The sequence below is a fragment of the Podarcis liolepis genome, assembly GCF_965112155.1.
Source record: "Podarcis liolepis genome assembly, chromosome: Z".
In the NCBI taxonomy this organism is placed as follows: Eukaryota; Metazoa; Chordata; class Lepidosauria; order Squamata; family Lacertidae; genus Podarcis; species Podarcis liolepis.
This window is the reverse complement of record NC_139570.1, coordinates 4,015,881-4,040,289: the sequence shown is the minus strand read 5'-3', so window position 1 is coordinate 4,040,289 and position 24,409 is coordinate 4,015,881. Positions and strand designations below refer to the sequence as shown.

Below are 24,409 nucleotides of genomic sequence, written 5' to 3'. Positions count from 1 at the left end.
ACAATCACCCCGAAGCATCTCAGCATCATGCAATGAGCCGCAAGGCAGGTTTCCCCTCACCCCAGACGAGAGCTGCCTTCTGCAAGGAAGCAGGCAAAGGGAAATAAGGAAGTGCAGGTTGCAGAGAAGGGAAGCAGAGAAATCAGGAAGTCGGAAGAACCCTGATGAAAATGGCAACAGACACAAAAATTGCTAAAGTTTGATTTCTTGTCCAGCAGAAAAGAAACTATTCTGGCGAACACTGGCTGGTATTCGCTGTTGGGGGTGGAGGGGTTAAAGTCCACAAATTATAGTGGGGGGGGGGGGTTCCCCATTTAAATTGCGCGTCCTTAGCATTGAACTAAATGGCCTTTGCATAGAAAGGAATGGTGTGGAATTAATTACGTCATTCATTACATTAAATGCACAGCTTACATAAATAATTAGGTGAATTACATTAAATAGCAGGCAAGGAGATGAATAACGTTGTATTTGGCAGGCACCAAACTGCAGTGGAACAAAACAGTGATGGTTGTGAATGGAAATAGCTGCTGCCTTATATCCCTCCTTTGGTGAGGCCGTAAGAGGACGAGGTGAAAGGGCCAAGCCAAACTGCTTAAATTGTGCCCTATGTAGCAGGTGGGGACCACTGCGGACCAAACCATGTGAGGCTTCCCCACCACCACTGCTAGAACAATAATACCATTGTGAAAATCTGTGGTGCAAGGCACACCTGGGATACTGTTCACAGTTCTGGATGCCTCATCTGAAAAGCAGTAAGGTAGAGCTGGAAATGATTCAGAAAAGGGCAGCCAAAATAATCAGCAGGATGGAGCAACTCCCCTATGAGAAAAGATAATAACATTTGAGGCTTTTTTGTTTAGAGAAAAGCAGAGTGAAAGGAGACAGGACAGACGGGCTTATAATTATGTATGTTGCAGAGAAAGTGGATTGGGATAAGATTTTTTTCCTTTTCTCTCTCTCCTAATATGAGGGACATCAAGTGAAGCGGGATGTTGGAAGGTCAAAGAAAGAGTCCTTTTTTCACCCAGCAAATAGTTCCAACAACGGCATTCACTCACAAAGGACATAGTGATGTCCACCTACTTGGGTGGCTTTAAGCAGTAGACAATTTCATGCAGGACAAGGCTATCAGTGGCTCCTAGCAATGATGGCTTTGCTCTGCCACTGCAGTTGGAGACAATTCTTCTGAATGCCGCAGAACGGAAGAATGCTCCTGCGCTTTGGTGCTGTGCCCTACTGTGCCCAGTAGCCATTTGAGAGCCCTTCATGTGTCACATAATTAAACTGTGGAACTCGCCGCCACAGGAAGCAGTGAAAGCGGCCAACCATTAAAATGGGATTTAGATAAATTAATGGAGGCGGCCATGACTATGGTAGCTATGCTCTGCCTCCACTGTTGGAGGTGTTATGCCTCTGAATCCCTGCTAATGGGAACTGCAGGTTGGGAGAGGGCTGTTGCACTCGGATTTCCCAAAAGAGGCCCCTGGTTGGCCCCTGTGAGAACAGGGTATTGGGCTGGATGACCCACTGGCCTGACTCAGCAGGCTCCTCCTACGTTCTTGTGAGGGCGCTGAGACACAGGAGACGATGGGAGGAAGACATTAATTTCCTTGAATCCGGCAGATGATTCTTTGGGGAGGGCTCAAAAGGGCTCCGCCAAGCCGCTTCTGAATTACTGGAGCATGAGAAAGTGGCCTGCCGGCTGCAGAGGCAGCTCTGGGCAAGTGGCGCTTGCTCACATCTAGAGCGGCTCCATTGAAAGCAGCAAATGTGGGGTAGCGGAGTGGCCGGGGTGGGGGCGGGGAAGCAGACCCGAGGAGCTTATGTTGCAACGGAGCCAGGACTGGGCCAGGACGAAACCCATGGAAGCATGCTCAGTGCTGACCACCACCATGCCATTGGTGGGAACAGGGTCAGCCAGAGAGGTGAGGAGTGCTTCCAGGCAGAGGGCTGCAGCTGGCCAGGTGGCAGCCCTGCCGACCCAGGTTCAGCATGGTCCAAACAAACCATCCAAATGCTCTATCTCCATTGTGCACAAGCTGGCAGGATGCCTCCCATGGGCCTCCCTCTCCTCCTCTGAGCACGTGCTCAGAGGCCACAGCCTACAAAGGAGGTGGGGGGACATCTTCTTCCAGCCCCAGAGGCCACATTCCATTGTAGGCAGCCTTCCAGGGGAGGAACAATGGATTGGACCCTTCCCTATGCATGGGAGGCTACATTGCAGCCACATGCAAAATCCAGAGGTTTCCACATCAACACACCCTTCTCCCCATCTGCCTAGGCATGGCCTTCAGAGACTCCCAGCGCCTGGCAGTGTGGCTACAGAAGCACCAGCTGCCTAGGCCAGGGGTTCTCAAGCTGTTTCCTCTGGGCCATGATTTCGGAATAAAAACTTTCTCGCGCCACATTGATTTTTTAATTGGTAAGAAATACATTGCAAAAACAAAAAAGGAGCAACTCCGATCAGGGCTCGATTTATACAACACAGAACACAACTACTTTATTATATGATCACGGAGCATCAGAAAGTATAAAAACAAAGCAGGTTACCTAAGAACATGAACTGCTCCCAAAATATTACTATAAACGAGCCTCTTACGTATGTACCTTAAGTATGTAGACAAACTCAGTGAGAGGTGTGAACTTGCTTTTGCCGGGTGATCTCATTTATACGAGGTCTAATTTGAGACAGTCAAGCTCTCGTCTCCTCATCAACACAAAGGAGCCTTTCTCTTTTCTGATCATTCACATGTTCGCAACAAAATGTTGTGGAGAACTGCAGAAGAATAGACAATGCCATTCTCCAGCACTCTGAATGGTGGCACCGGATCGCAACCAGGATTGTCCACAGTATCCCTTGATGCTCTCATTTTGGGGGGAAACTAAACTCTATCCATATTCTGAAAATAAAAATATTTTCATACTATACTACACTGAAATGTTTAAATGTTTATTTGATTGTCTTAGAATCTTCCTGCCATGTTTGCCATCCTCTCCTGCTGCACCCTTTGAGAACCACTGGCCTAGGAAACTGCCCAGCAGGAAACCCCAGTAATACAGGGCAAGAACTGGGAACAAAGGAAATCTGCCTAATACTAGGCTGAACTATTCATCCCGCTAGCCCAGGACTGTCTACTCTGACTTGAGGCTGCTCCCCAGGACCTCAGGCAAAGAAGAAGGGTCTTCCCTGGTGCCGGCTGCCTGGAGGTGCAGAGGGTTGAACCTGGGGCCTTCTGCACCCAAAGCAGGTGATCTCAGTGGTGGCTGGTGACCATAGGGACTGGGGGAAAGCAGGGAGGCCAGCTGTAGGGGGAGCTGGAGACAAAGGCAGCCAGAGCCAAATGGTTCTCATTTTATCCTTATCCCCGTGCTCCTCCCTGCTGAGTTCTGCAAGGGCAACACTGGGACCAAGGAGGAGGAAGTGGGCAGGAAGAAAGCAAGTGAGCTTGAAGGAATCAAGAGGGAGGTTGGTGAGGCAGTGCTCCATTTGTCCTAATGGAACAGCTTCCATTGGGTGTGCTGCCCCCAGAGCTATGGTTCCCTCTCCTAGCAAGTGTGCGACACTGAGCCCCCAAACTATTGTTACCATATTGGCACAAATATAAGCCACACCCGAATATAAGCTGTGCCTTTAAAACTGGAGGGGGGGGAGAAAAAAAACCCCCAAATATAAGCCAGTCACTTCCTTGCTGCTTCTGGCTGCATAGTGGGTGGTGGGGAGCTGTGTTGTTGGAGGTCTTTCCCCTTCCTCCCTCTCCCCCTTCCTGGCCTTGGGGAAGAGGATGGGGGACTACATACGGGGCAGGCACCGCGAAGACTTCCGGGGTGGTGCCATCGGCAATGGCGGACTCCCTCTGAACTGGAGGGACCAGCTCTGCGCGAAACGGGTCTTTTCCGCTACGGCGAAGCGGGGACCCTGCTAAAAATCACAGGCGGATGAAGCCTGTGACCATGGGACTTGGCGGACACCCTTAGCGCCCCCCCAACCCGCAAAGGAACCCACAAACGGGCTCCGAAGTGAAGAGGGGGAAGTGGCGCGGTGCTGTGAGTCAACTGCTATTTCCGTGGAGCGAAGCCGCACAGCCGTTGCCGGAGAGTGCTGCCTTTTTCCTGGGACAATTTGGCTTCTAAAATAAGCACCCATGAGTACCTAAACTTTGAACAATCGGACTTTAAATAAGGACTTGCGAGAAGAAAGGAATTGGACTTAAAAATTTATTTTAATTCGGTACTGAAACGGGAAGGTCTAAACAGGAAGGTTTCTTTGTAGACAGAATAAAGCAAAGACAACGTAAACTAGAGCTCAGAAAATCGCTTTTAAAGGATTGGCTTTCATCATTTAAAACTGTTGAACCCCCCTTCGGTAGCAGGAGAAGAAGGGGGATCTTTTTTTGGACTGTTTAAACCTGCAGAAGTGAGTTTAAAGCAAAGTAACTTGAACGTCCTGATCCTGGAGCGGGGTGTCAGGACTGACGTTTTCAAGCTCATTGACCAGAGACAAACGTTTTTGACAGAAAGATAAAGGAAGAGAAACATAGTGATTCCATTGCTTCCTTTCGCACTTTAAAGAAACAAATATTGACAAAATATCTCAAAAAGGACATTTTGTTGCAAGAACAAATAGAAGTTCTCCCCCTAGAGGGAGACTGTGAAACTGTAACCAACTCCAGGGAGCTTGCAGCTGTCTCAGATTCGTGGGAAAGGACTTGTGACCTTGTGGGACAATGTATCCAGAGGCTCTGCTGTGTGCCCTCTGTAAAACAAGTGCCCTACTGGAACAGTTAAGTGAGAAGATGGATTTGATGACTAATGCGGCCAGAATTTTTGAACAGGCAGTGGGAAACTATGTGGAGCCCACCCAGGAATTAGATCAGGAGTGTGTCCTGACAGAGCAGATGAGAGAAGAGGATGTTGCTGAATCTTGGGCGCCAGAGATGGAGGGAGCTGCGGCCTTGCAGGAACAAGAGCTTTTGGATTTGACAAATGAAAAAGCCAGATTTGGAAAGATAAAGTTTGGATTGGTTTGGAAATGGGGGGTTGGATAGACCCCCCTATGCAAGGATGTTTGGACTTTCTGAGTCTGGCAATGGGCCGTGAGATGTTTGGAGCTGTGGGGGCTCTCAATTTTGGAGGGATTCTGAAACATCTTCCTAAATACTACATGGAGTTGAGTCTGGACTATGGAAAAGGGGCTGATTTGTTGGAAAGGGTAAAAAACATCATCAAGCTGGAGTTCCCACGAGTGAAAGGAGAATATGAAGAAGAGCTGCGGAAGGGACCTGGAAGAGATTTAAGGAACTCGGATATAAGGTTGCCAGGTTAATGCACTAGATCGATGGGACAAAAAGGACTGACAAAACCCGGGACCAGGAGGAAGGGACGCTGGATGAAGATTGGATTGTTTTTATTTCTCTTTTTATTATCAGGATTGATTTATAAAATTGATGAATGTTAGAAAAATGTTGGAATGAAATTATTTGGCTCTAGCAAAAATGTTTAAAGAATTAGGCAAGAATATTATGGTTGTGAGAAGTCAGTAAAAATAAGATTTAAGTTTTAAGTTTTTCTATAAGATAAGATGAAAATAAGTTAAGGTAACGTAATGACAGAATACTATGAGATATGGAAAGGATTTGCTGCATAATTAATAACCAGGATACAAAAAAAGGGAGGAGGAGGAGGTCTAAGAAAGAAGGTGAAGAGACTTCGAGAACGATGGACTTATTTTTGTTTGTGTGCGGTGTATTTTTGTTTTTTGAATGTGGGTTGTTTTTTTACTTGCTTTTTTCTATTTTCTTTTTCTGCTTTGTTTTTTCTTTGTAATTTCAAAAATTTTCAATAAATATCATATTAAAAAAAAATACATACGGGGCAGGCACCGCTTTGCTGCGCTCCTGGCACTGTTTGCCCCGTGCTCCTGGCTGCACACTGTAAGATCGCAAATATAAGCCACACTATAACTTTTCAAGGTCGAAATTTGGCAAAAAAGTGAGGCTTATATTCAGGCCAATACGGTACAAGGTGACATCTCCACAAGCCAACCTGTTCCAGAGGAGTCTGGTGCAGCAAAATGGCATGTCAGGTTTGCAACTCATTGCTCCTGCCTGTCTGCCACTTGCTCTTCTGTGAGTGCTGCCTGCAGGAACACAGCCACCTTCTTCCAGTCACAGTGGAAGAGGGGAAATATTGGCTGCACACACCCCATACATTTAAAACATGTACTCCCACCCCCAAGTATCCTGGAGACTGTAGATTGCTAAGGGAGCTGGGAACTATAGCTCTATGCAGGATAAGCTACAGTTCCTAGGAGTCTCTGGAGGGACATGCTTTAAACACATGGTTGGCATGCAGCCCTGGTGTCACCCTGCAAAGTAAGGGCAATGCTATTTCCCACCTCCCACCCATGAAAATGGTAGCAAGTGCTGGAAAATTCACAGGTTCCAGCAGTAGCAGCAGCAGCAGCAGCTGGTAAATAGATGGGCTGTTCAAAATGGCGCAAGGGCAGGGGAATGGACTTGTGGCGTATCTTCCCACAATGATGCCTTAAGTGCTGTCCAATAGGTGCCAAGGCAGCCAGTCCCTAGGGCAAAAGGCTCTTTCCCGGCAACTACATTTAGCAGTCTTGAGTGCTCAGGAGAGAGGGGGAGAGGGTTTCCTGACAATGGGACATCTAGGTGGATTAGGGACAGCAGTGCAGTCTGCTTGGAAGGGAGAAACCACAGAGTCTGTGAAAGCCCCAATAATGTGCCATTGTCTGGTATATCGCAATCATTACTTTGGGGGTGGGGAGGCTGAAAACTGTCACCCCCATTGTAAGAAGGAGCTGTTTAGTCCAGCCTTCTGATGGATGCCTTTTAAGAGCAGCTACAACCCCCCCAAGGATGTTCCTTTTTCAGTGCTGTCATTCCTTAGGTATTTCAGAAAGCCAAAGGCTTTTCCAAACTAATGAATAGCTTTGCACATCTTTCCATCAGAATAACAGTCCATTTATTTATATTGTGGCTGCATGTAGCCCAAGGTGTTACCACCTCAAAAAATCCACTCCTGTCCCTAATCTCAGCTGGAGGGGTAGCTCCTGGTGAAGAGGCACCAAGCTCTAAAGAAAGGCACAAATTATCAGTGTCCACCTTAATTTCCTTGCTTAAGCAGACTCCCTACTTAACCTCAAGACACAAGCCCCAGCCTACCACTTCTCTGTTGCTGAGCAAAGCAGCCATTTGGTGCCCTCAGTTAAGATGGCCACCATTTCTTCACAGCCATTGGAGAGCACCCTGGAGAAGCACTGGATCTCAGCCTTTGTGAAGGCAGTAGGCAAGGAATTGCCCTGAAGGGACATGGCTGAAACTACAGTTCCACAGAAAGCATATTTGGTCTTTGTTTTAAGACTGCCCGCCTACACAACAAATACACTGTTTTAACTGTGGCACACATCCTACCTTTAAGCACATGGCTTCTTCCAAAGAACCTTGAGGGCTGTAGTTTGTTGAGCATGCTGGAAATTGTAGTTCCATGGGGGGGGGGTTTAAACTACAGTTCCCAATATTATCTGGGGGAAGCCACATGCTTTAAATACATGAGCTGCACACAGTGTCTAATGCCTGGGTCAGAAAACCAGCTATGGTAACAATGACAAACAAGCAGTTATGACCAAAAACAAACAAACAAACAAACAAACAAACAAACAAACAAAACCACACACCCCAAATCCCACAGCCCTCTGGGAACAGTTAGCTTACTGATGGCCAAATAATAGTGCCTGTGTCCAATGGGGTGGGGGCTGTTCATACAACCAAGAGTCAGACACTTTGATCTTCAAGGGTTATCCTAAGATGGTAGTATCTGACAGCTCCAGAATTTTTTGTCCCCATTTATTGCTTGTTTTTACATATTTATATTTTGCTTTTAAGGAGGGGGGTAGTTTCACAACAAGGCAGCCTGCAAAACAGCTAAAAATGATCACAACGAAAAAAGCAACAACAAAACAAGTCAACCTGCCACAATAAAAATCCTAAAAGGCTTTCCTGACTAAAGCCTCTTGGGTTACCCCCAGCCCTCCTGTTCTGTTGCAGAGCTGTGAGCCTCCCCATTGAAGAAACCAGTCATCCTCCTGCTTCCGCTTGTCTCAAGAAGAATTGCTCTCGAAAGGAATCTGGATAATATGGAAGAGTGAGGCTCTGCCCCCCAGAAAATGCCAGCAACCCCTTTCTGGCATCCTGAATTCTGGTGCCAGTTCTGGCGTTGATGCCAGGCTGAAATGATCCAGAGGCCTCTTACAGACTGCTTATCCAGGAGGCCGACACGGGAACCCCTTCCTGCCAGAATCCCTTCCTGGATCCCTTCAACCTTGGATCCTTTACCAGACTAAGCCCTTGCCTCTATCCCCACTTCCCCATGGATTAAAAACAAGCAAACACAAAACCCCATCCTGGCTTCAGCAGAGCAGCATCCCCTCTGGTCTTCCACAGTTCTCTGTAGCAGGATGGCAGAGAATCCTACCTTTGTCTCCAAAAGCCTTGGCGCCTGCTACATATGGAGCAGCTGCTCATGGGCCACAGTGCCAGCCCTGCCAGGAAGAACCCTGGGCTGAGCAGCAGCAGCAGCAGCAGCAGCAGCAGCAGCAGCAGCAGCAGCAGCAGCAGCAGCAGCAGCAGCTACCCCTTCTCTCTTGGGCTGCTGGCATCCCCAGCGACCAGGAATTTCCGACCCTCAGAAATTGCTATTTATTTAATCTGCTAGTCACCTAACAGCTCGGTCGGTAGAGCATGAGGCTCTTAATCTCAGGGTTGTGGGTTCGAACCCCACCTTGCACATAGGATTCCTGCACTGTAGGGGGTTGGACTAGATGACCCCTTGTGGTCACTTCCAACTCTACAATTCTAAGATTCTATGAAAAACACGGGGGGGTGGTGCGCATCTACTTTGGTGTGTGTTCTACTTTGAGTAGGACTTTGCTGGGTACAACCCATGCATTATTATTTTTTGTAAGAAGGACAAGTGTCAAAATTTAAGCAATCGAATCAATGCATAAAACACTAAGTTCTGCTGGGTCAGCAAATTAGGGTGAGGAATGGGACATAGTAGCAACTAGAGTGGCAACAACATCAAGGTTTTCTCATTGAGCAGAGTTTTTAGCAAACAGGAGTGGGGTTTTTTAAGCTATTAACTTGCAGTCCAAAGTGTTACAGTCTGTTCTACTAAATGTGGGAAATTCTCTCTCTCTTTCTCACAGTCAAAGCGCAAGGAAACAGTTTTATAGTTTCCCAGAACTGACCACTCTCTTTGAGCCAAGATGACCCTCTGCTTTCCAACATTCAAAACCCCTGACTGCCTATCTAAATATTTACCTAGGAAAACTCAAGTGAAGCAGAAGGTCCTTCTCCAGAGAGAATGAGGAAGCTGACAGCTCCCTGGAACTCAGATTTTCAACCAAGAGTCCAGCCCTCAAGATACTACAGATTACTTAGATAAGTAAGAAAGACAGGGAAGAACCTCAGCAACCCTCTCTGTAAGATTTTCAGGAATTACCCCAAAGGTTAAGGCCATGGGTGGGGCAACTCTGGCTCCCTAGATGCTGGACTACAACTCCCATGTGCCATCATCGCTGATCACTGGCCATGCTGGCTGCAAGGACCTATGGGATTTGGAGTCCAAAAGCATCTGGAGAAACCCAATAGCTTCCCCATCCCAAGTCTCAACCTTTGGGTTCATCCCTGAAAATCTTACAGGGAGGGTCTCTCCCTACCTGTTGGGTATTTTATTACAATCAAAAAGATATAAATCTCATGAAATAAGTAAATGCTGCTTGAGTTAGACCTTCAGTGTAAAGCAAGGCCCATCTTAGCAAGTCAAACCATGAGGGAATCTTACTTGAATGGCCCACGACTATCAACCGACACCTAAGGACATGTTGAACACTGGCTCTGCTCCAAGGCACAAGCAAACCTGGCCTTGAACCCTTCTCACAAACAGAGGTGAAGTGGCCCAGGGTCTTGGGGAGACGTGGATCTGTTCCTATTTCTGCGCCATCTCCGGGCCCCTACAGCTGTCCAATCAGCATGAAAGTGGAGTCTTTATAGCTGCTGCAAAGAAGCCTTCACACCCAGAGTGAGAGGAGGCGAGTCAGACACTGAGGATTGGCTCCCAGGGTCATTCCAGGGGAGGCATGTGGCAAGAGCCCTGAGGAAGAATCATTCTGTGCGCTCCAAAGCTGAGGAACACTTCAGTTTCAAGAGTGTGGTGTGCAAGTGCTGTTACTCATGATGGAACTTCAAGGAAAACACAAGTTAAGGCACTCTGAAAGAAGACACTTGAGCACTTCAAACCATTTGCCCATTGCTGTGCACTAGCTCTAGCAAAAAGGTAGTGCGGAAAAATCTGCCCTGATCACTGCAATGCACCCCTAATTATTATCATTGTATAATTATAAGATTATTGCATAATCTTGGGTTGCTGTATAATCTTAGATTATAGGGGGCATGGCTGTGGCTACCATGAAGGGGGCCTTCACTTCTGAATTTGCCACAAGCAGCCTGTACCACGTTAGACCCACGTGATGGATTGCTCCTCCATACAGAACAAGAAAAGCACACCCACTGTCAGGAAGGGACCCATATATAGCCTTTCCCCCAACATGCTACTTCTGTTATCTGCATGGGCTTTCTTTGTTTAAGGAAGACATTAAGGTTATGGTGTGAGGCTCTGCTTGCAGTCTGAAGTGGCAAAGGCCAGAGACATGTTCTGCAAGTTTGAGAACAGTGATAAGAAAGTTCACCCTCCTTCCTCACACAGCAATGGGCAGGAGGGGTCCCTTCAGTGCCACCCGGTCCTGTCTCAGCAGAAAACAGAAGACAGAAGAGAATAGAAGCATGGGAGACCTACCTGGATATTCTCTGTCACCTATTCAGCCCCTGGTCAAGTTAGGAAAGCAAAGCTACTGCTTTATTCCATTAGGAATACTTTGCAATGCAAGGTGAAGACTAACAAAATAAGAGGAGCTATACATTGCACACAGTAGACCTCAGGTCTAATCCCCAGTGGCATTTCCAGGTAGGAACAGAAAAGACTCGAAGCCCTGGGGAGCCACTGCCAACCAATGTAGACAATATTGGGTGAGGTGGAGCCATGGTCTGACTTAGTGTAAGGCAGCTTCCAATGTCAAAGACATTTGCCTAGAGGAACGATCATAGCTCTGTGACAGAACATCTGCTTTGCATGCAGAATGTTCCAGGTTCAATCCCCAATGGCATCTGCAGGTTGGCCTGGGAGACTCTGAAACCCTGGAGAGCAACTGCCAGTCAGTGCAAACAGTGCCAAGCTTGATTGAACAATGGGTCTGGTTCACTATCAAGTAGCTTCCTTTGCTCCCGAGAGATCCCCAAAGATCTCACCAACAGATAAAGAACAATAAAAGCTAAATGGCCTATGTGTGATTAGGAGAGGAGCCACGGAAAGTAAGAACGGCAACTTTCGAGCCCTGGTGGACAGAGAGGACCACTCCACCTTCTCAGATGCGGGAGACTAACGTGGTCAGATGTGGGGATGGTGAAAGGAAACCAAGAGCTTCATCCTCGTGTTCAGATTAGTCACTGCAGCCATTGGGGAAGTGGCAGGGAACCCCCAGCCTCAGCAGGACACTCGTGGTGCAAAGAGGCATGAAGGGATCCTGACCGTCTTAGCGGAAGGAAAGACCCACAGCAGCAGCAAGCTTCCCCTTCACCTCCTCCCAAAGGCTTCCCAGAGGTTCCTGCGGCAGCTGCTGCTCCTCCAGCATGACGTAAGGCTCCCCGGGGGAGGCAGGCAGCGAGGCTGCATTCAGCATGCAGCCAGCAACCTGCCCAGACTTGGTGTAAAAGCCCAGGGAAAGAGGCCTGCTCTTCACTAGCCACAGGTTGTCTACAAATTGAATTTCACACTTGTGCACCCTTGAACAAAGCCCAGGTTGGCTGGAGGGAGGGTGGTGAGGGTGGCTGAATCAGGCTTTCCTGAGCGGTGCTGGCCTGCATACTCACTGGAGGCCCAGCCTTTCTGCCACCTGCGGTGCCCCTTCCTCTGAACCACAAGCACTCCTTGGCTGACCTGCTACTGGGGAGAGAAAGAACTGGCTGAGTCGCAGGTCTGTTTTAGGGGAGGCTGCAGAAAAACCCACCTCACATGCAGAAGGTCTCAGGTTCAATCCCCGATGACACCTCCACTTAGGGTCAGGAATGTCCCCCTGGCCTGAAAGCCCCAAGAGCTACTGTCAGTCAGCAGAGATCACTCACTAGTCTACAACTGGAGGGTAGTAGGCACGGCTTGGTCTGAGGTGGGTCGCAGCAGCAGCAGCATTTTCACCATGTAAATATATGGTAAAGTATTGAGAAATGCCCCCCCCATGCATGTTTGTGTTAAAAGTGGGTCCTGGGTTCAAGAAGGTTGATGGCTACTTGCATAGGCAATGCAGAGGTAGATGGACCAATGGGTATATTCCCATGCTCCCAATTGAATCAGCTCTTCATTCAGAACCATGAGGACTAGAATCTTACTTTCTTTTTAGGTGACGGGCCATAGCTCAGTGGCAGAGCACCTGCTCCACACCCAGAAGGTCCCAGGCTCAGCTCAATCTGTGATGGCATCTCCCGACAGAGCTGGAAAAGCCCCCTGCCCAAAACTCTTTCCCTCTCCCTCACACGGCGGTGACTCCTCCCTCCCCCCTCCTGGCTTTTCCCTGCCCTGCCTAGAGGAGGAATGGGGCTGGGCTTTGTTGGTGTCAGCAGCAGCAGCAGCGCTCCAGTGGCCGCCATTTTAAGCAGCCCCTCTCCGGAGCCCTTTCGCACACCGCTCATCGTCCTGCCACCACTGCCAGCCCCTGCCGCTCACAAGACACAGGAAAGCAGCCACTGGGGCTTGTGGTGTTCTTGCATCATTTTTTCCCTTCAAAATATAATCCGGCCCCCCACAAGGTCTGAGAGACAGTGGACCGGCCCTCTGCTGAAAAAGTTTGCTGACCCCTGGATAAAAGGGCCTTGGGCCAGGACACCTGCTTTGCATGCTGAAGGTCCTAAGCTCGATCTCCAGCATCTCCAGGTAGGGCTAGGAAAGACTTGAGAGCTGCTGCCAGCCAGTGTAAACAGTACAGAGATAGACAGACCAATGGCCAGAAGCAGTATAAGGCAGCTTCCCATTCTCTTCCTCCCATGTTTGAACAAACTATAGTTTGTTGAGCTGTTAGGCAAGGTTAAAACCATTCTCTGCCTCCAGAAACCACTGCTGAGGGAAGGTGCTCAGTGGCAGAGCATCTGCTTGGCGTGTTTCAGGTCTGAGGTCCAATCCCTGGCATCTCCGGGTAGAGTTGGGAATGTCCCCTGCCTAAAACCCTGGAGAGCCGCTGCCAGTCAGTGTAGGCAGTGTTGAGCCAAAGGTCTGACTCAGTAGAAGTCAGGCTCCTAAATTCCAGAGTCTTTCTGTGCAGAGCCTGAGACCAGACATGCCTTATTCCAAGCCCACATCGCACTTTAATGGGAAGCAGTTCACGCTTTCGGCTGAGACTCATTAAGAGAAGCAGGGAGACGTGTCTGGACCAGCCTTGAGCCATCAGCCAGCGGATGATAAGCATCAGCTTAGCACACCAACATGTGGATAGCACTCAGTGTCCTGATATGCCAAAGGAAGTCGGGCAACTGGCACAGAATCTGTATTCTTGGGGAAACTCAGCTTAAATCTCTCCCTCCAGCAAAAAAAAAAAAAGGGGGGGGGAGGTTTCTGGCTTTACATCTGCGAAGCTGCAGATAATGCTGCCCAGTGGCCAATCTGCCTGGTGGCTTCCATCGCTCACTAGCCTCTTTCCTTCCAGCCTCTGTGCCACTCTTGGCCATGAAATCCCAACTCCTGCCAAGGCTCAAATCCTGGTGTCAGAGTCAAGCATGAGAGAAGGGAGAGCTAATGCAAAATGCATGAGTCAACGGATTAGTACGCGAACACGGTATTTCTTTTCACAAGGTGCCAAGCGAATCATCCCCGTGCAGAACACAAGCTGGTCACAGAGTACATCTAAGTCCCTTTCCGCCTCTCTTTCCCCAGCAAGCAGCCAGCCCACCTGCGGCAGCCACCTGTACAGATCAGGTGTGGGGACCCTATGGCCCACGAGGTGTTGTTGAACTGCAACACCCATCACCCATCCCTGGCCACAGGCCATGCTTGCTGAGGCTGATGGGAGTTGTAGTTCAGCAAAAGGCTTTCCACACCTGGAGGCAGAGGATGGTTTAGGTGGCAGCAGACATACTCTGCATTTCAGTGGCACTTTTCTGTATGTTTCACACACAATGAATCCTAGAGTTGGAAGGGACCACAAGGGTCATCAAGTCCATCCCCGCAATGCAGGAATCCTTTTGCCCAATGTGGGGCTCAGACCCACAACACTGAGATTATGTTCTACTGACTGAGCTATCCAACATCGGTTGCTCTCAGTAATCTTTACAACAACCACACAGGGCAGGCAAGCAGCAGCATCCCTACATTGTGGACTGGAGGGCAGAGCTAAGAGGAGAGTACTTTGCCTCCCCAATCTAGGACCCTCCAGATGTTTTGGACAATATTGCTGGTACTGATCAAGAGTGCTTATTCCAAAACACATCTGGAGGACAGCAAGGTGGGGATAGATAACCTTTTTTTTTTTTTTTGCTACAGTTAGGACCTAAAAATTGTCAGTTCATTTGTACACCTCCACAAATTCCTAATAGGATGTATCCTAATTGTAAACTGTTTAGAGAAGAAATCTTGTGTAAAAAGTGGGGTATAAAATAAAGAGGAACAGCTGTTTTTTTGAACTGTGAATAGACTGTCCATCTGAGCAAGAACCCTGTAACATCAAACATGTGGTCCCTGAGTTTAGCTCACTTTCCTCTTCTCTCCTCATCCCGTTTTTCCTTTTGTGTCAAGTCTTTTTTGGCGTGCTCCGTGTCATTTTACTGCTTTGCAAGCCACTGTGTGAGCTTTTCCAGCTGAATGCTCAGAATGAAGGAATGAACGAGGGGCGGAATGCTCTCAGTCACTGCAGTTACATCAATTCTCCTGTGGTGGCTGTTAGTCTGGGCTTATTACCCAGACTCTGTAATCTGAGTGCATGAGTGAAACCACTGGCCCAGCTGGCTTGCTACTGGACACTCCGGCCAGCAGAAACCACACACCCCTGCCCCACCCAGCAAAGTCTCAAGCAAAAAAGAGGCACTTCCAGGTCTGCTTTAACTGGAGAGGCATGTCCTCCACCACTGAGCGATAGACCATCCCTGAGAAAACATCTTTACAATACCACATCACTTTACAATACCACCCCCACTTTTTGGACCATTTGCAGTGGTGCACAACCATCTCTGCATGTGGCAACTGTGACCATGAGGAGCACCTTAAAGCAACCTCTACATCACACCTGCAAAGCCCTTGCTTCTCTGAGGCAGAGAAATAAGCTATGACCTTTCGCTGAAGACCCTTTGGGTGCATCCTGGGCAGGGCCCTGAGCAGCCACCAGGATCGGTCAATATATGACACGAGCTTGCGGCTCATAAGGGGGAGGGGCTCAGTGGCAGAGCACCTACTTTGCATGCAGAAGGTCCCTGGTTCGATCCGCAATGGCATCTCCAGGTAGAGCCAGGAGACAACCCTGCTTGGAACGCTGGAGAGCGGCTGGCAGTCAGTGTAGACAGTACAGAGCTAGGCAGACCAATTGTCTGATTCAATACAAGGCAGGTTCCTGTCTCTCCAAGCCCTACCTGCAGATGCCAGGAATAGAGCCCGGGACCTTCTGGAAATGCTTCCTCCTCCCCTTCCTGTCCGCCTGAAACCCTGCCTGTCAGCATAGACCATCCTGGACCAAGAGTCTCACTCACCATAAGATGACATCCACAGAGAGTGCTGCTTGTTTATCCGACCAAGGTGGGCCTTTCCTTCTCTGACCAACGAAGCCACAGGCTGCATATTCCAAGACATTTTGGTGGCAGCTTGGTTGGCCTAAGGCGTTGCCCTACCCTGAACTTTGGAATCTTCCTTATGGACCAAGGTTGTCCTCCTGCGGTTGATTTGTTTACCATCTAGCCTGAGGAACAGTTCTGAAGAACTCGGAAGTTGGCACACTATTTTGTGATGCTGCGGTTGTCCTAAAAAGGGGGGGTATTGCTCTGATAGCAAGAGAGTGGTGCAGAGAATAAACTTTTCTGTTGGAATCGGTCTGGCACCATGCACATCCTCCTGCTGCAGCTCCCGTCCACCCAGATAACATGGCCCCAAATGCAGACTCCTTCCTACAGCTCCACTAAGGTTCCAAACCTGCTACTGCAGCTGGGAGGAGAAACTTCAAATGATACAACAAACACACTCAGGAGAAGAAGGCTCTTTGAAGTCATGTGGGGTATCACCTGCTGCGGACAGCAGAGAACAATGTATGGGAGGGAATCTCTGGCCCAGGGGCCAAAAGGCTCTCTATCAGGTCCTTGGGGCCTTCTCCCACTTGTCCACAGACCCCATTCCTCCCTGGGCCTGTTCTGTATGATTCTTGAGAGCTTTCCACTGGCCAGAGATGTGCCCTTGAAGTCTGTTCATACCGCTTAGTTGCCTGGGTGGAAGACAGGTGTGTGCAGTGCTAGGAACCAGCCAGGTGCCGGGCGCATTTTGCGACTGACATGGGTCCAGTTGTGACCATGTGGAGCTCTCTGGATGCCAGGCTGGCGACTGGGGAAAGCAAAATGTCACTTGGAGAAGGATCTGAAATATTTTCCTTGAAGCTTGAATTTATTTTATTCCGAATTAATTTAATGCTTTAATGTGTTGCAAACCACTTTGAGATCTGCTCTTTAAAATATAAAGCACTATAGAAAAGAAATTTATCATAATAATAAACTCCATGGGGGGGGAGGTGCCTAGACATTCCATTGTGTGGCCGAGGTTTAAGGTGCCGTTTAGCAATTGAATTATAAACCAGTTTCTGAGATTGGGGGGGGGGGCGGTGTCTGTAGAAACTTGCCTACTGCACACAATGCTCCACCTGCTTTTGCCTCTGGCCCTGCCCACTGCTGGCATGTGGCCCCTGGAAGGCTAAGGCGAAGGGAACGCGGCCCTCAGGCCAATAGGGAGAATGGTAGGGAAGAGGACTTCAACTCTCCGACTGCCTCTGAACATATATAGACTGAGTCAGACTGAGGAAAGACTAATAGGAGGAGCGCAGAGGACGCCTTCATCTTCCCCACCTGAAACAAAACATGTCTGTCCTCAGCAGGCGCTGTGACTCTCCAACAGTTTGACTTCACCCACAAAGACACACTCCTCCATCATCTCCCGAGCTAAACAACTTAAGCCTTAGACTGACCACAGCCATGACCAAATCCCCAGATGGACCCAGGTTACCTTGGGTCAACTAGTCTCACTCAGCCTAACCTTCCTTATTGCATCGTAAGGAGAAAAGGGGGCTGGGTGAATCATATAGGCTCCCTTGAGCTTTTATAGACATGTTATAAATAATGTGGGTGGCACTGTGGTCTAAACTCAGAGCCTAGGACTTGCCGATCAGAAGGACGGCTGTTCGAATCCTAGCAGTTTGAAAGCACATCAAAGTGCAAGTAGATAAATTGGTACCGCTCCGGCGGGAAGGTAAACGGTGTTTCCGTGCGCTGCTCTGGTTCGCCAGAAGTGGCTTAGTCATGTTGGCCACATGACCCGGAAGCTGTACGTCAGCTCCCTCGGCCAATAAAGTGAGATGAGCGCCTCAACCCCAGAGTCGTCCTCAACTGGACCTAATGGTCAGGGGTCCCTTTACCTTTAATAAATAAGAGCAAAGAGTTTGGGACCACAGGACCCATGGTAAATGGGGGCAGCACCTCCTAAAACCATACCTGGCAGGGAATGTCAATAAAGATGCACACAAACACATACAAATAAATATTGGGTTTGTTTTGTTTTAACCCCAGAATCTGCTGTGAGGTCCTTTTCATGGCAGTATTTCTACTGCTGCCAATTTATCCTTTTTTGGAGGAAGTGGGAGAAAACAGGACATTCCAGTTAAGCAAGTAAGACTACAAAAGCCACTGGCCAATAAAAATACTAACCAACCCGCCCCACTATAGTAGTCATTTGTGGCTTTCCAACAGCTTCAGTGAGAAAGGAAGAGGGAGAGGATGAACTCTTTCCACATTTCCAAAAGCTTCTCTGCCAGGACACTAGAGAGGACCCTTCATTGCCTGTGGCTCAGAGGCAGAGCACCCGCTCTGCATGCAGAATGTCGCATCTCCAGGTAGGGCTGAGAATGTCTTCCGCTTGAAACCCCATAGAGTCGCTGCCAGTCAATGTTGACAATACTGGGGTAGATGGACCGATGGTCTGACTCAGGATAAGGCAGCTTCCTATATACAGTGGTACCTCGGGTTAAGTACTTAATTTGTCCTGGAGGTGCATTCTTAACCTGAAACTGTTCTTAACCTGAAGCATCACTTTAGCTAATGGGGCCTCCTGCTGCTGCCACGCCGCCGGAGCACGATTTCTGTTCTCATCCTGAAGCAAAGTTCTTAAACTGAAGCACTATTTCTGGGTTAGCGGAGTCTGTAACCTGAAGTGTATGTAACCTGAAGCGTATGTAACCCCAGATACCACTGAATAGCTCAGTCAATAGAGCACAGAATCTTGGAATTGTAGAGGGGGAAGGGACCCTGAGGCCATGGTGGAGGAAGCCACTTGGGTGCCTGGGGTGGTGCACCCAGGGGTGTGGCGAGCAGCCCATAAGGGTGGGGGCAGGGCCGGATTTAGGTTTGATGATTTAGGTTTGATGATGAAGGTAATGGGGCCCTTTATATGTCCAGCTGTCCTTATCGCTTTTTTGTGTTGAATATATGCTATATGGTCATTGATGGACCTAACAGGTATCTAAAGCCATTTGCACATAACAAAATATGTATTTTATCAAAGTAATTGTTGAATACAATTAAGAAGTATATTAATAGTGAAATTCTTTTTAATATTTTTGGGGGCCCCAGGAGAGTGGGGCCCTAAGTTATAGCTTGTTTAGCTTATATGTAAATCTGGCACTGGGCGGGGTGAGCCACCCATAGGGGTGGGGCGCACTGCAGGGCCTCTGGAGTCTCATCTCCGCCCTACAGCTGGAGGGAGGCAGCAGGCAGACCATTTGGGCAGCACAGAGCCTGCATGCACTCAAGCCACCACATCTCTCCCAGGAAAGACGTGTGGTTCGGGCGTGCTGCAGGCCCCGCGGTGAGTGCTGCCCAGCATTTTGTCACCCCCCTCAGTGGTGACACCTGGGGTGGCCCGCACCCAGCACACACCCCTTCTTCCACCCCTGCCCTGAGGATCGTCTAGGCCCGGGGTCAGCAATTTTTTTTAGCCGCGGGCTGGTTCACTGTCCCTCAGACCTTGTGGTGGGCAGGAGAAGCGGCATGGGGGGTGGACTGGAAGAAGAGGCGAGGGGGGCAAGTACTCCTCCCCACCCCCAACTGATGCACTAACTTTCCCAGGGGCTGCCACTGCCGCCGCCACCGCCACCACCACCGCCATTGTTTCTCGTGGGTAACCAGAGCAAGTTTGTCCGCTCTGCTCTCTGGCCACAGGAGCACCAGGGAGGTGGCGGAGGGACGATGAGCGGCGCGAAAGGGCCGGCTCCGAAGAGGGGGTGCTTAAAATGGCACTCAGCCAGCTCAGCCCAGCCCCCTTCCTCCTCTAGGCAGGGCGGGGAGAAGGCAGGAGGGAGGGAGGGAGGGAGGAGGCGCCGCCATGGGGGGAATGGAATGGTGCGGGGTGGGGGGAGGCGCATCCCAAACAAACAGAATCCCCACGCTGATCCACGGACAGTCCGTGGGCCAGATCCTGAAGGCAATTGAGCCTGATCTGGCCCACGGACCTTAGTTTGCTGACCCCTGGTCTAGTCCAACCTCCTGCAGTGGGAGGAGGGTCAGGGTCGTGTGTTCATGGGTTGTACTAGAGCAGGGCTGTCCAATAGGTCGATCACAATCTACTGGTCGATTGTGGGGTGTCAACAACTCTGGCTTCCTAAAAAAAAGCTCAACAGCTCTGACAATGGGTAGGTCACTGCCAGTTTTTTTATACTGTGAGTAGATCGCAGACTCTTGGAAGTTGAACACCTTTGGACTAGAGGATGCTTGTACAGTCATACCTCAGGTTACAGACGCTTCAGGTTGCGTTTTTTTTGGGTGGCGGACTGCCGAAACCTGGAAGTACCGGAACGGGTTATTTCCGGGTTTCGGCAGTCGCGCATGCACAGAAGACCAAATCACAACCCGCGCATGCGCAGACGTGCCGCTGCAGGTTGCGAACGTGCATCCCACACGGATCACGTTCGCAACCCGAGCCTCCACTGTACAGTCATACCTCGGGTTACAGATGCTTCTTGTGTGTTTTCGGGTTGCGCACCACGCCAAACCCAGAAGTACCGGAATGGGTTACTTCTGGGTTTCGGTGCTTGCACATGCGCAAAAACACTAAATCATGCTTTACGCATGCACAGAAGTGCCTAATCGTGCGTGCCCAGACTGGGCGCTGCAGGTTGCGTGGATCACGTTCACAACCCGAGCGTCCACTGTAGTCCCTTCCAACTCCACAATTCTAGGATTCTATGATTTATAGGCTTATCCCGAGAGCATGGCTTGAGTTCAGGCAGTCTCCAACCCAAGATTAACCACTGTTTGCCGGAGCCTGATTCAGGCCCTTTTCCACTGGCCAGTTGCCTTTTGACCCTCACAGTAACCTCTGTGCAAGCCTCGCTACTTACCTCCATGGAAAGATCCTTGGACGAGGGCTATGAAGCCCTGGGCTTAGCACATGCGGTTACTGCTCAAGGATTTGGACTACCAAGCCTTGAACCACATCCAGTTCTCAGCAGATCATCTGTGTTTCTGAACAACACCAGCACAATGCAAACATTGCAACTGGCCTGATCCAGTACAGGAGGCAGCTTATTATAGCAGGAACCATGGGGGAGGGGGTTTATGGCGGAAATCTTCTGGGGTGACTGCAATACCCACTGCCATCAGCAAAGCCTTGTGGCAACAGGGTGTGCATGAGGACAACCGTGTCCCTTTCATCCATACATGTAAACTAGACATAAGCTCCCATTCACTTCCATGGAGCAGGGAGTCAGGCTGCAGCCGGAGAATCTCTTTAATCTCCTTCCCAGAGCCTGCTATGCTGTTGGTCAAGAGTAGAGACACACACAATCTTCCTGATTACAGCCCTTTCCCTTTGCTCCAGTTGCATTAGGAAAATGAAAAGGAATTTTGTCTGGAACAAGGAAAACGAATTGCAAAATGGGAACACCCTCAAAAAAGGGTGTAAATTTTGTACACACACACAAACACACACACACACACACACCCCTACCTCAGGGTTCCATCAAACTCTACAATTCTATGATTCTGTGATCCGCGAGGTACCCCGGACCTAAGTTTTTGGATAACTCTAGTTGGTTAGAGCATGGTGCTGATAACGCCAAGGTTGCAGGTTCGATCCCCATATCGGACAACTGCATATTCCGGCATTGCAGGGGGTTGGACTAGATGATCCACAGGGTCCCTTCTAGCTCTACAATTCTATGATTCTGTGCCATTCTCACAGCTTGCAACTAGATACGCCAGTGGGAAGCCTGCATAAAGGACCTAAGAGCTAAGAATCATTCTTTCTGCTTGTGATTCCCAGCAAGCGGAATTAAGTGGTGTGGCAGTGGGAGCAGAACAGGACCATTCAGGCCAGTAGTCTTCTGCTCCCCTGTGAATTTTGTCTAAGCCTCTTTTAAGGCCATCCAAACTGGTGGCCATCACTCCCCCTCCCCCCCAGTATCCTGGCAGAGAGGCAGCTGGGAGGCTTCAGCAAGTCCTTGTTCACTGGCGATGCCCACACAGCTGTAAAACAGAGTGGCAGGAGCCCCCTTGTCCAGCCAGCCTTCCTCCATCCTTGCTTCAAGACAGTCTCAGCAAGAAGCTCTACCCAAGCGGAATGAGCCCTTTTCTGACAAACACTTGGAGGGTCAAATCGAAGTTACTAGTCCCTCGGGAGGAGAGAGACACCGACCTAATTCTACAGCACGCTGGAGCATATCTTAACACACACCACAGTGTGCTGGCAAGCATGAAGCCAAGGGTAACTGCTACAGCTAGTCCTATCTGGTCCTCCCTTCAGTTTCACTCCTGAGAAAGGGTCAACCTCCGAAATCCGGAGGAGACTGGAACAGCCAGTCTGAGGGGCTGCAAAGTTTCCTGCCCTCTGCTAGAGGGAGGGAGTTGTGTAACCATGGGAACTAGGCCGGAAGGAGGGCCAATCAGGTGCCCTCCAGGTGTTTTGAACTACAGCTTGCAGCCGCCCCAGCCAGCATGCCCTGGGTGGCACAGGAGGGCACCAGGCTGCCAAAGGATGATGGGCAGAGTCGGGCTGGCATGGCTCAGCTGCAAGGAGGAGATGCCCCTGCTGGAGCCCGTCCCTCTTTCTCTACAGAAGCCCAACACTGCAGGCTTCCCTTCTGCCACTCCTTCTCTCCTCACCCACCAGGTGAGGGGAGGGTGTGCTCGTCTGCACCAGCACACGCACAAACGGAGGCAGGGGTACCTAAGGACCTCAACCAGGATGGGACCGGGAAGGCTCCCAAAGGCAGCCAAGAGGGAGCATACGAGAAAGGCACTCTCTGCACATGCTCACGGGCCCCTGGCTCTCTTACGCGCCACTGCAGGGGGAGGCTTCTGCGTGCCAAAGGAGTGCCTGGACCAACCTTGGTACGGATGCGCGATCCAATGGCCACACTCCCGTAGGGACATCACCAATGCTACTCTTGCCTCCATAAGGAAAGGCAACTACATACTCCCCAGCCTTCCGGAGATTTGGGGGAGGAGGGCCGAGCAGGCCGCCGCTCCCTGAGGGCCCTGTCTGCCAGCTTTGGGCCCCGAGTTCCCACCCCCACCCCCATTAGTCTGCCCGCTTGCCCCGAGGCCCTCCGTACCCCAGGATCGAGGCCAAAGGGCCGGAAAGCGGCGTCCCAACAGGCCTGGGCCGCCGCGGCAGCAGGGGGGGTGACGAGGCCTGCTGTCGGGGCTCCCCAAGGAGAAGGGGGGTGGGCGCGCGACGGGGACGCGCAGGGGAGGCTGTGCACCCTCGTGGGCAGGCCCTCCAGCCATAATCATGGCGGATTGGGGCCACCCCACGCGCCAAGCTCCCACTCGCCCGCAAGCACAAACCTCGATGCCGGCCACCCACCCAGACCCCTTCCTCGGCAACAAGGGGCGGAGAGTGAGGGAACGAGCGCCCGGTCACGCGCCCCCAAGGCACAGACACACCGACAACCATCGCCGGTTATAGAAATTTCGGGAGGGGGGGTGGGGAGGGTGCGCGGAGAGGTGATGGAGACGCGCGCCTGGACCGACAGTTGGATAGACGGGATGGCTCCTGTCCGGGGAAAAACGCCCCACCCGTGTTTCTACCTCTTATGCCTTAAAAAAAAAAAAGAATGGGGGGGGGGAGGCTCTCCTCTATGCCATCCTCCTCCGCACCGTCTCCATGGCAACGCCACAGAGACCGGTCACAGCAGCAGCAACCCCCCCCCCGCTCCTCCGCCACCCCCGCACTTGCTCCCATCCTCCACCCAGACCCACGGAAATCGCCCCTGAAATGGAGACGGGGAGAGCGCTCGAAGCTGCCGCTGCAGCCGGAGGAAAGGATTGCGAAGGGGGATTCCCGCTGTCTGCAACCCACCCGGCGGCGCTGGGCGGGTGAGGGGGTGGGGGGAAGCCTTCGCTCTGCCTGTCGGTCCTCCTGCCGTCCGTCCGTCGGTCGGTCCATCTCCCTCCCTCCCTCCTTGCTCGGCCACTCACCCGACGCGCTCCTGCTGCGCTGGGCTGGGGCAAGGAGAAGGAGGCGGTAGCGCGGGGTACCCCGCGGCGGCAGCCATGCCGGGCTAGTCCAGTCCGAGCCGTGGCGAGCGGTGGTGGCTTGGCGGCGGCGCGGGAGGAGGGGCGGCTAGGCGGGCGCGGGAGGGCTCCTGCAACGGCCGCCGTCAGCGCCGCCGAAGTCCCCGCCCCGCACGCGCGTGCCTGTCTCCCCTCGCCAGGCGCCTCGTCGTCGGCGTCTTTTGGTTCTCGCCTCTTCGCCCAGCCGGCCCCGAGAGCGCGCCCGGGCGGAGTACGCGGGAGCGAGGGGCGCGCGCGTGCACGGCGGAGAGGGGGGGCGAGGAGGAGAAGGGGCTGCTGGGCCGGTAACCCCTTCATCGCCGCTGCCCGATGATGCAAGGAGGGACCACCTCCCTCTCCACCAAAAAGGGACCCCCTCTTTTTGAGATTCGCCTTTGCGGGGGGAGGGGCTTGTTTCTAGCAGAGAAGGGTCATCTGGGCATCTCCCCCTCCCGAGATACCACCCTCCCCCCAGAGCATCCTATTCCTTTTTGCAG

General features: G+C 50.9%; 1 protein-coding gene across 6 annotated transcripts in view; it reads right to left on the bottom strand.

Moving 5' to 3' along the window:
* NLGN3 (neuroligin 3) overlaps positions 1-24,034 on the bottom strand; it is a 63,694-nt gene extending 39,660 nt beyond the window's left edge. For 4 of the 6 annotated variants that reach the window (XM_083486359.1, XM_083486362.1, XM_083486360.1 and 1 more), the window contains exon 1: positions 23,838-24,022. The gene's annotated coding sequence lies outside the window, so the exon portion shown is untranslated. Of the gene's footprint in view, positions 1-23,837 lie in introns of all 6 variants that reach the window. The other 2 variants (XM_083486364.1, XM_083486361.1) reach the window with 2 other exon arrangements.
* Between the last annotated feature and the right edge of the window lie 375 nt (positions 24,035-24,409).